The following is a 9,161-nucleotide window of genomic DNA, read 5'->3' on the forward strand; positions in this document are numbered from 1 at the left end:
GAAATCAGTTCTTCTGTTGTTATTTCTAAATATATTTGATATTTTTTGAGGTCTTGATTCAATGTTGTTGGAAGTGAAGTTGGTGTACGCCATCTGTATTTGGCTCTTTGTTTGAAGTAATCATCTATTGAGGTTTGTGCTGGAATATTTTCTGTATTATATAATAGGTATTATTACACCACTATCATTTCTTAGTAAATACGTCATCGTTGAATGATGCTTTGAATGCGTTGAATAAAAATTATATTCAACGATTGTAGAATATTTTCTCACATTTTATTGGTGTGAAATTAAGTGTAAAAGAAAGCTGATTGGTAATTATAAATAATCTTTTGGTGCGCATGAATACAAATCCAATGTTTTTAGTTTTTGGTCAAATCGTCATTCAATCAGAAGGTGAAAGATACAAATTGTGGTGAATAGAAGTACTAATACCATACCATTTGGTTACAAAATATATAATAATCTTACTCGTATGGGTAGAATAAACGTATTCTTTCATTTCCTTGTATTTAAAAAACTCGTTATATTTTTATCGTGAAATGTCACATACCCACAAGCTCGTTGTTATTGGGCACGATAAAAATAACTCGTTTAATGAATACAAAGAGATGAAAGAATCGTATATTCTATAATAGTCCAAACGTACTGCCATTTTGGGTCATGACAGTTGTGCATGATAGTCTCCTGTTTCAACTCTTTGTAAATTTGGCCACCATGTTTTTGTTATCAGCCAGATTATGTAGTCTTATGTATCAGTTTTCTGATAGATGGAACTGCCGTCCATCGATACCAATGTACTCATATTTGCAGGTCTGACAATCGAATGCTGTTGTGGGCCTGATTTACCATTGTTGTGTTTGACAATACCTTGCATTGGTTTGAGAGAATTTCCGTTACAATAATGGGCCCATGACAGTTTGGCTTATCAGACCTGGAAATAAGTAGACGTTGATAGATACCCATATTGAAAATTTAGATTCTAATGCTTTATGACCAAAAACTATCCTTGCTCAATAGTTGGTTTTTACTTTACTATTTTTAGTTGGTAAGTGTTTCGAATGCCAGATTGTCTTATCATCAGACATTGATGTTGCCTTTTTCATCTGTCAGTTTTGGTAGAATTTTTTGTTTTAGAGTTACCAGCTAAAAGTAGAAAATACCAATCTTATGGTGTGACTCTAGTACACGTATTTCGATTCAGTCAGGGTTTTTAAACTCTCCATCTCTTTTTGTTTTGTTTTGGTTTTGTTTTTTTAACTCTTAGCGAATCATCCTTTCTGTGATAATGAATTGAAATTGTGAGCTATGTTTGATTTCTAACTAATTTTTATTCTTTGTTGTATTTAGTCATGTGGCTTTGTGGTCTAGTCATGTGACACTTGTCTTCGGACCAGTAAGTCCTGGGTTCGGGTTTCGTGCTCTGAGCGGTGCAAAGTTTAGTCTTTGGTAAAGGTTCTTTAATCACATTTTCTCACTATACTCTGGTGTAAAATGAGTACCTGACCTTTTAATAGTGTTGTCTCTCGAAAAGAATTTTTGTTGGAAGCGTGGTGTTTTGGGGCAGGCATGCAGGGGGGCAACATACATTCAAAAACCAAATAGCTGGAAGTTGAGATCAGCTGTTCATGGTTTGAAAGAAAAAAAAGTAAAAGTCACAAAAACCCAGTGTTGGAATTTTACAAACACTTCCAGAGTAAAACCTCTCATCTCTCCTTTTTGCCACAAGCCGAGCACGCATGGATGATGTTCCTTGCCGATTGGTCGTTGGTAGGAACAGTTGTTGCACTTGGTACCAGTCTTCTGGCCTTTCTTTGCTGGACACCAAATGCATCTTGTTATTTTTTTCACTTTTTGGTTGCTTCATCACAGGCATCATCACCAGCCAAGATTGGTATGTCTTCCCGAATGTCAGCCTTTTCATTCTCAACTTCTTGAGGGGAACGATGACCTCGCGTTATAAGGTGGGCAGGCTCATGAATGACCACAATCACTAGAATTCCTTGTGCCAGAGCTGATAACAGGTTATAATTTCCATTTTCTTGTTTGTTAGGCCATTGTCACAATTTTTCATGAACTCCATGAATTGGAATGTTGCAAAAGCACTTTTGTGTTCTAAGAGACCTTGTTTTTTGAATATCAGTTTATATGAATAATTACATTTACAGTTAACTTCCTTTTTGTTTTAGAAAGGAAATGTTTTCACAATCGTATCACAAAATGCCATAATCCTGGAATTTCTACAATAAACACTTATGATGTAGTGGACACACCGTTAACTACTCGTCTACTTCTGAATATCCTTATCATACATGATAACGAGTATTTATTTTTTAATAGCATTAACTGTCTAAACGGGTTTTTTGGGTCTATTTTTGACTAAACAAGCAAAGGTGTGACATTCACCCTGATCACCATGAGGCATGCGTGTACATCGTGTGATGCTGACTCTTCTACATTACTAGCCATACGTCATGAACTGGTTGTGAGGAATTTTGACTGCGTATCATTTTTCTTCGTAATCTTCTGTGTTTTTCCTGTAATCTATAAAACTTTGATACTAACGTATGATTTTGTTTAATTTGTCTGTTAAATTGCCTTTCTTTGTTCGCTCTCATAACCGTATTGTGTTTGTATAAACTCTAGACAAGAATCAACATTGCACAAACGTACAGTTTTTCAAAACACTTTTTATAATGAATTTGGAGGGACAGCTTTTTCATCCAAAGATAATGAGAAAATTAGTTGTTGTTTTTTGTCTCTCATGACTTCCAACACACCGACTTTGATGTCAAACCAAAGCCTTCAGAGAATGAGCACAGTAAATGGTTGAGACTTTCCATCTTCCAATATTGAATTTTTAAAAAACACAAATTGTGTCAAATAACGAAGACCAGAAGAGGCAACCATTCATGTAGACATCTTTATTTCTCAAAACTCAATAACTAACTAAAGGGAGGTCACTCAGACAGTGATGAAATGGCGGCTGTCCCATCCATTCAATACAACAATGACAACTTTTAACAAATTGCACCGTGAAACTCAGATGAGCTTATCAATGGGGAGATTTCCCCTGGCCAAATATTTCATTTCTGTCAAACATGAATCATGAGTGTTGGGATGGATTGTCATTCCTCTTTGTCAATCTTTCCATGATTTCTTTGTCAATCATGACCTGCATCATCCCACATTTGACTGAAACCCAAAACCTGACATTTCCAGAATGAAAGCTCCAGACTGACGGTGGATGTGAGGACAGGCAATTGTGAAGATTTTTCCTGGCCAAATATCTCATTTCTTTTCACCACAAATTGCATTGTGAACCTCTCAGATGATGGTTGATCTGAGCTTAGCTAATGTTTGAGATTTCCAACACCAGATATTTTGATTATTGTTCAAGCACTTCTCTCTCTCCGCTGTCCTTGCATTCTTGTCTCCTGTTACTATTTATTATCCCTCCCTGGTCAGTCACTTTTGTCAATTGATAACAGCTTACATTATCATCAAAATCGTTAATCGTTGATGCATACGGCCTCGTGTAGACGAATAATAAATATACTCTTTCATTCCATCCAAAATGTTCCTTGTCTAATTTAAAACACATACCATCTTCATACTCCCAATCTACAACTGACACAGCCTTTTCCAAACCCTTGCTGAAATAACACACTAACCCACCCGAATCCCGTTTGGCCCTTGATTTTCTTTTACGGTGTTTGCAGAAAGGTTCACAGTAGCCATCTAACGTTAAATTACTTTTCTCATTCGTCCACGTCTCACTTAACAAAATTACATCAAATTTACAAATACTTTCAACAAATTCAGGACGTTCTTAGTACAAGTGCAAAAGATACATCATAATTGTAACCTTCCGGGGCATATTCCTATTTTGGAGTTGCTGCCATCGTTGTTATTGTTCTCAGTCTGCCATTCCCTGCCGTCCACAATCAGCCTGGCTGGGTATGCTATCCAGGCGTCTCTTCCGGCATTCTTGGCCGCTTTTAAATCCGCCATCAATTGGCGTCTTGCCTCCCTGATCTCAGACGGAAAGTCTTCACTGACTCCAAGTCCAGGAGGCAGATGCTTCCTCCCCAGCTTGACTCATTGCTTGTTGTTGAAGTCAAGGAATTTGGCAATGACAGGCCTTTTTTTATTGCTAGTTCATCTACCCATCCTATGTGCTCTCTCAATCACCACCCTTCCTTCCACTTTGCACTTCCGCACCAACTCCGCCACCAATTCATAACAATTATCTCCTTCCTTCCTCCCCAATGCCATGGAATATTAAATTGTTCCAATTATTCCTGAACTCTACATTAATCACCCCACCTCCACTCGCCTCTCAACACTCCTACATATCCTAGACAACCATTGATGGTGTCACAGTGCGTTCACACTCGCAATGATCGAAGGCCGCTATGACCTTAAAGTGTGGAGAGGCTGACGTGGACGTTACAATCACCAACAGAACAACATATCTGACAAGAGAGCCATTATTATTTATTTAAAGTAAAAGAAAGGGGAACAGCTCATAGTTATTGAGCAGAACAGAATAACATTGAATATATTGACAGGAAAAATCAAAAATACATACAAGTAAAAAGTAGTAAAGCAGTAAAAAATCTATACCTATGCATGTTTCCACCAAAATTTTAAAAACCTCACCCAGGTTGCAACCGTTTCATTCATTCCCACTAAACTGAAATTATTAATTACAATCCCCGTGTGGTCTCCGGGGTCCCTCAACTGAGAGGGAAAAGAATTGAGCCACCGTAAGCTCATGCGTGTCGTAGAAGGCGACTAAAAGAGCCATTCTGGTTTGGTGGTAACCAACGAAAAACCACCCGACTGGCGAGAGAGACATGGTGGCTCCACAGACCCCCATACCCCAGCCCTTTTTATGAGAATGGCTTCATTCACCCATTCTGCTATTTTTCTTGTCCTGGCAATCATCCCCAAACTTTTTCTCCCCCCAAATCCCAAGAACGTAGTATATAAAAGATGTTTTGAGGAATGACGGTTTCAGTTTAAAGAGAGCAAGGGAAGGCGATGGCATAGCACAAATCCCACCCCCTTTTACCATATTTGAGCTATGATTTCCATTCCATACCCCATTTCCCCAATGATTCCAAATTTCCCTTCCTTATCAAAATTGAGTTGCCAGGACAGAGAGAGAGAGAGAACCGAGGAAAACAAGCCTTCTTAACTGTCTTCTATCCCCCAGTATCTCTATACCCTGTACCGTTGAAATAGGTTCAACGAGGAGATATTCCTTTCCAAATCCTGCACAGCAGGCACCTTTCTGCTGAGGGTGCGCAGTTCCGAGAGGACCCCGATAAGGAGGAGCTATTGATCCTGGAGGCTGAGGGGGGTTCACCTTGCGAGGTGTTTCTACCCCAACACTCCTCTTTGGCTTGACGCTTCTCTAAAGACGGGTGGGTAGCCTACCTTGTAGATGGCCCGAGCTACCCAACGCAGAGATGCCAAATCTATTTTTTGGCACTCCCTCCATTTAGGCAAAGAGATTGGAAGGACTAGATTTAAAACCATATCTAGTTCCTGTCCCCCATGAAATTTCTTTTTAATCATGGTTTGTCATCTCTGAATCAGCAGTCAGTCTTTGTGCAACGCAAAGATTAGGGTCAATCCGAGAGAAAGGCCTGGAGGCGGGACGTCCCCCAACTCCACCCCTCGAGTCCTTTTTTTTAAATTTATTTATTTATTTATTTTTTTTTTTTTTTCCCAAGGACCATGGAAGGACAAGAGGAGGCCAGACTTGAGGAGTATAGCTTCGGTGAGTGCCTTACCCCCCAAGTGTGGGACTGAGCCGTGCTAGTGGGCACAATATAGCCGGGTTGAATAAAAACGTATATTTATCATGGCCAAAAATATGAAAAACTCTCCCCTTAAAGCCCCACCCCAGACAGGAAAGAAAAGAAAGATTACAGCCCCGATGACTCTTGATGACTTACCAGGAATGGCAACCCCAAAATTCTCGCCGTTCCTGGTAATTCAACCGAATGAGGAAAACATAAAACTTAACACTTTGAGTATCTTCACCATCAGCAAGGCACTCAAAGCAAATGGCGCCGGTACACCAAAGGCAGTGAACAGGAACAACTCTGGCACTTTAATGATACAAGTGCAGGGTCGACAAGAGAGTGAGAACCTCTTGAAATGTACCAGATTCTCTGACATCCCAGTCACCGTTGAGGCTCACAGGAGCCTCAATAGGTCAAAAGGTGTCATAAGAAGCAGAGATCTGGTAGGCTGTTCGGAGCAGGAGATGGTTGAGGAACTGGAGGGTGTTGTCGAAGCTCGGCGGTTAGCATCCGCCGCGGCGACAGCACAATCCAGACCAACACCTGGATCCTGACTTTTGACAGCCCGAGACCCCCGTCGAGAATAAGAATTGAATACCTCGACTTGGAGGTTCGGCCTTACGTCCCGAACCCCATGAGATGTTTTAACTGCCACCGGTACGGCCATACTAAAACAAACTGCCGCCGTAAAGCTACATGCCCCCGCTGCGGCAAAGAAGACCACAATGAGGAAAACTGCAAAGTGGACCCTTGTTGTCTGAACTGCCAAGGCAAGCATGCAGCACATTCGAAAGATTGTCCTAAGTGGCAAGAAGAAAAGGCAATCTTGACATACAGAGCCACTTACGGCGGTACGTTTGCTCAGGCAAAAGCAGTGATCTGCCCCCCTCGGCAGGTCGCTGCTTCTGCCAAGAGTTATGCAGAAGTTGCCAGGGCTGCTGGTAATAACCAAAACAGCCATGGCAAAATCGCACAGACTAGAAAAGACAGTCCTCAAAAGAAAAAGCCATCAAGACCTAAAAACAAGGTCGCAAATGTGTCAAAAAATCTTTTTGACACATTGGAGGTTCAAGATGTGGAACCTGCAGCCCCCTCCACATCCACCTCCAAGGCGACCTCCACCCCCCCTCCTTCCCCAAACAAAAAAATTCTCCCCCTCATGGGCGTGGATGTTGGACCCACCCCCCATCTCCATTCCCGTGAGCCCTCTCTATCCCCCCAAAAACAAAACTCCACCCCTTCCCAGAATATGGAGCCACCAACACCAGTCGGGGGATCCACAAATCCCCCTGAGGGGCCTCAAAGCCCCAAAAAATCTAAGAACCCAGAGGGACCTAAAAATCCCAAGGGTTCAAAAAAACTCAGCCCTAAAAAAACCGAGAGGCCCTCCACAGGGCCTCCTTCTCCTATGGAAGTCTCTCCTCCTAGGAGAATAAAAGTAAAAGGGTTGAAGGCAGGCATACTGCCTAACCTCCCCACAAAAAATTAGGATACCTAGTCAGACAAGATTAATTTCCTGGAACATCAGAGGGATCAGATCAAATAGAACAGAATTGGACCTCCTCCTCCAGAGGAATCCTGATGTAGTCTGTCTGCAGGAAACAAAATTACCAGCAGACGACTACACAGTAAAAGGATATACGGCCAATCATCTGATTCACTCTGATGGCCAGATAGCGTGTGGGGGAGTTTCAATTCTCACGAAGAAGAGCACCCCCCACCGCTTGATACCAATGAAAACAAATCTACAGGCAATAGCAGTGAGAGTGACATTGCACAGACCAATCACCATCTGCTCTGTGTACATCCCACCAGATCATCGCCTCCAGTCTGCCGAGCTAGAGGGAGTTCTAAACCAACTCCCCCCTCCCTATGTGATAATGGGAGATTTCAATGCTCACAGTCCTCTCTGGGGAAACACAGACACAAACCAGAGGGGAAAGGCAGTGGAGGCTTTCATAATGAAAATGGATGTATACTTGGCAAACGGTCTCGAGGCAACACGGGTAAATATTCACAATCTTACCACGTCTGCCATCGATCTCACTTTCTGTGATCCTACACTAGCTCCAGAGCTCTCCTGGACTGTGATCGATGACGATCACGGTTCTGACCATTTTCCAGTCTGCCTCGACATCACCCCGACTTCAAGGGCCCCACAGCCCAAACGTTGGAGTGTTCGGCGAGCAGATTGGGAAACTTTCTCACAGGAGTGTCACAGACTCCTTACGACAGAGGTGGACAGCTATGACAAATTCAAAAATATTTTAACAAATATCTGCAGCTCGACAATACCAACAACCTCTGGTGGACCGAGAAAACACAATCCCTGGTTTACAGAGGAATGTCGAGCGGCCCTACGGGAGAAGAAAAAAGCATACAGGAAAGCGATGAGATTCCCAATCCCTGAGAATTTCACAACATTTAGGAAATTACGAGCAAAGTGTAGGAAGATCTTCCGAGAAAACAAACGGAGATCCTTCCAAAACTTTGTCTCCAAAATAAATAGCCAGAACCCCTAAATAGGGTGTGGAAGATGTTACGGAAACTGAAGGGATCTGATAGTGATTCACTAAATCACTTGACACGTCCCGATGGATCCGTGGCTGAAACAGAACAAGACATTGCCAACACTCTGGCCGAGAGGCTGGCGCACAACTCCTCGTCTGCACACCACACACCACAATTTCTGCGCCATAAACAAAACGCAGAAAACACACCAATAAACTTTACATCTACAAACACCGAAGACTACAACAAACCATTTACACTTGAGGAGTTGGGTGCCTGCCTCCGTGACACAAATGTCACAGCACCGGGTCCTGACAACATCAGTTATGAAATACTCCGACATCTTCCACAAGATAGTCTGGTTGTCCTTTTGAATATCTATAACAAGATATGGACAACACAGACTTTTCCACCTAGTTGGAATCTGGCCACTGTGATTCCAATCCCAAAACCTGGGAAAGACCATTCGGACGCTTCAAACTACCGACCAATCTCCCTCACCAGCTGCCTATGCAAGCTGATGGAGAAAATGGTCAACAAGCGTCTGATGTTCTACTTGGAACACAACAACTCCCTCTCCGACCTCCAATGTGGCTTTCGAAAGAACAGATCAACTGTTGATCACCTTGTTCGACTAGAGAGCTTCATTCGTGAGGCCTTTGCCAAAGGTGAGCACTTGGTAGCAATCTTCTTTGACCTTGAGAAGGCCTTTGACACAACTTGGAAATTCGGAATCCTCAAAGATCTACACAATCTTGGTCTGCGAGGAAACCTTCCAATGTTTGTCAGAGCATTTTTAAACAATAGATCCTTTCAGGTCAAAGCAGG

The sequence above is a fragment of the Berghia stephanieae genome, chromosome 6 (genome assembly GCF_034508935.2).
Source record: "Berghia stephanieae isolate SIO BIC M18660-M18661 chromosome 6, UCSD_Bste_1.3, whole genome shotgun sequence".
Classification (NCBI taxonomy): domain Eukaryota; kingdom Metazoa; phylum Mollusca; class Gastropoda; order Nudibranchia; family Aeolidiidae; genus Berghia; species Berghia stephanieae.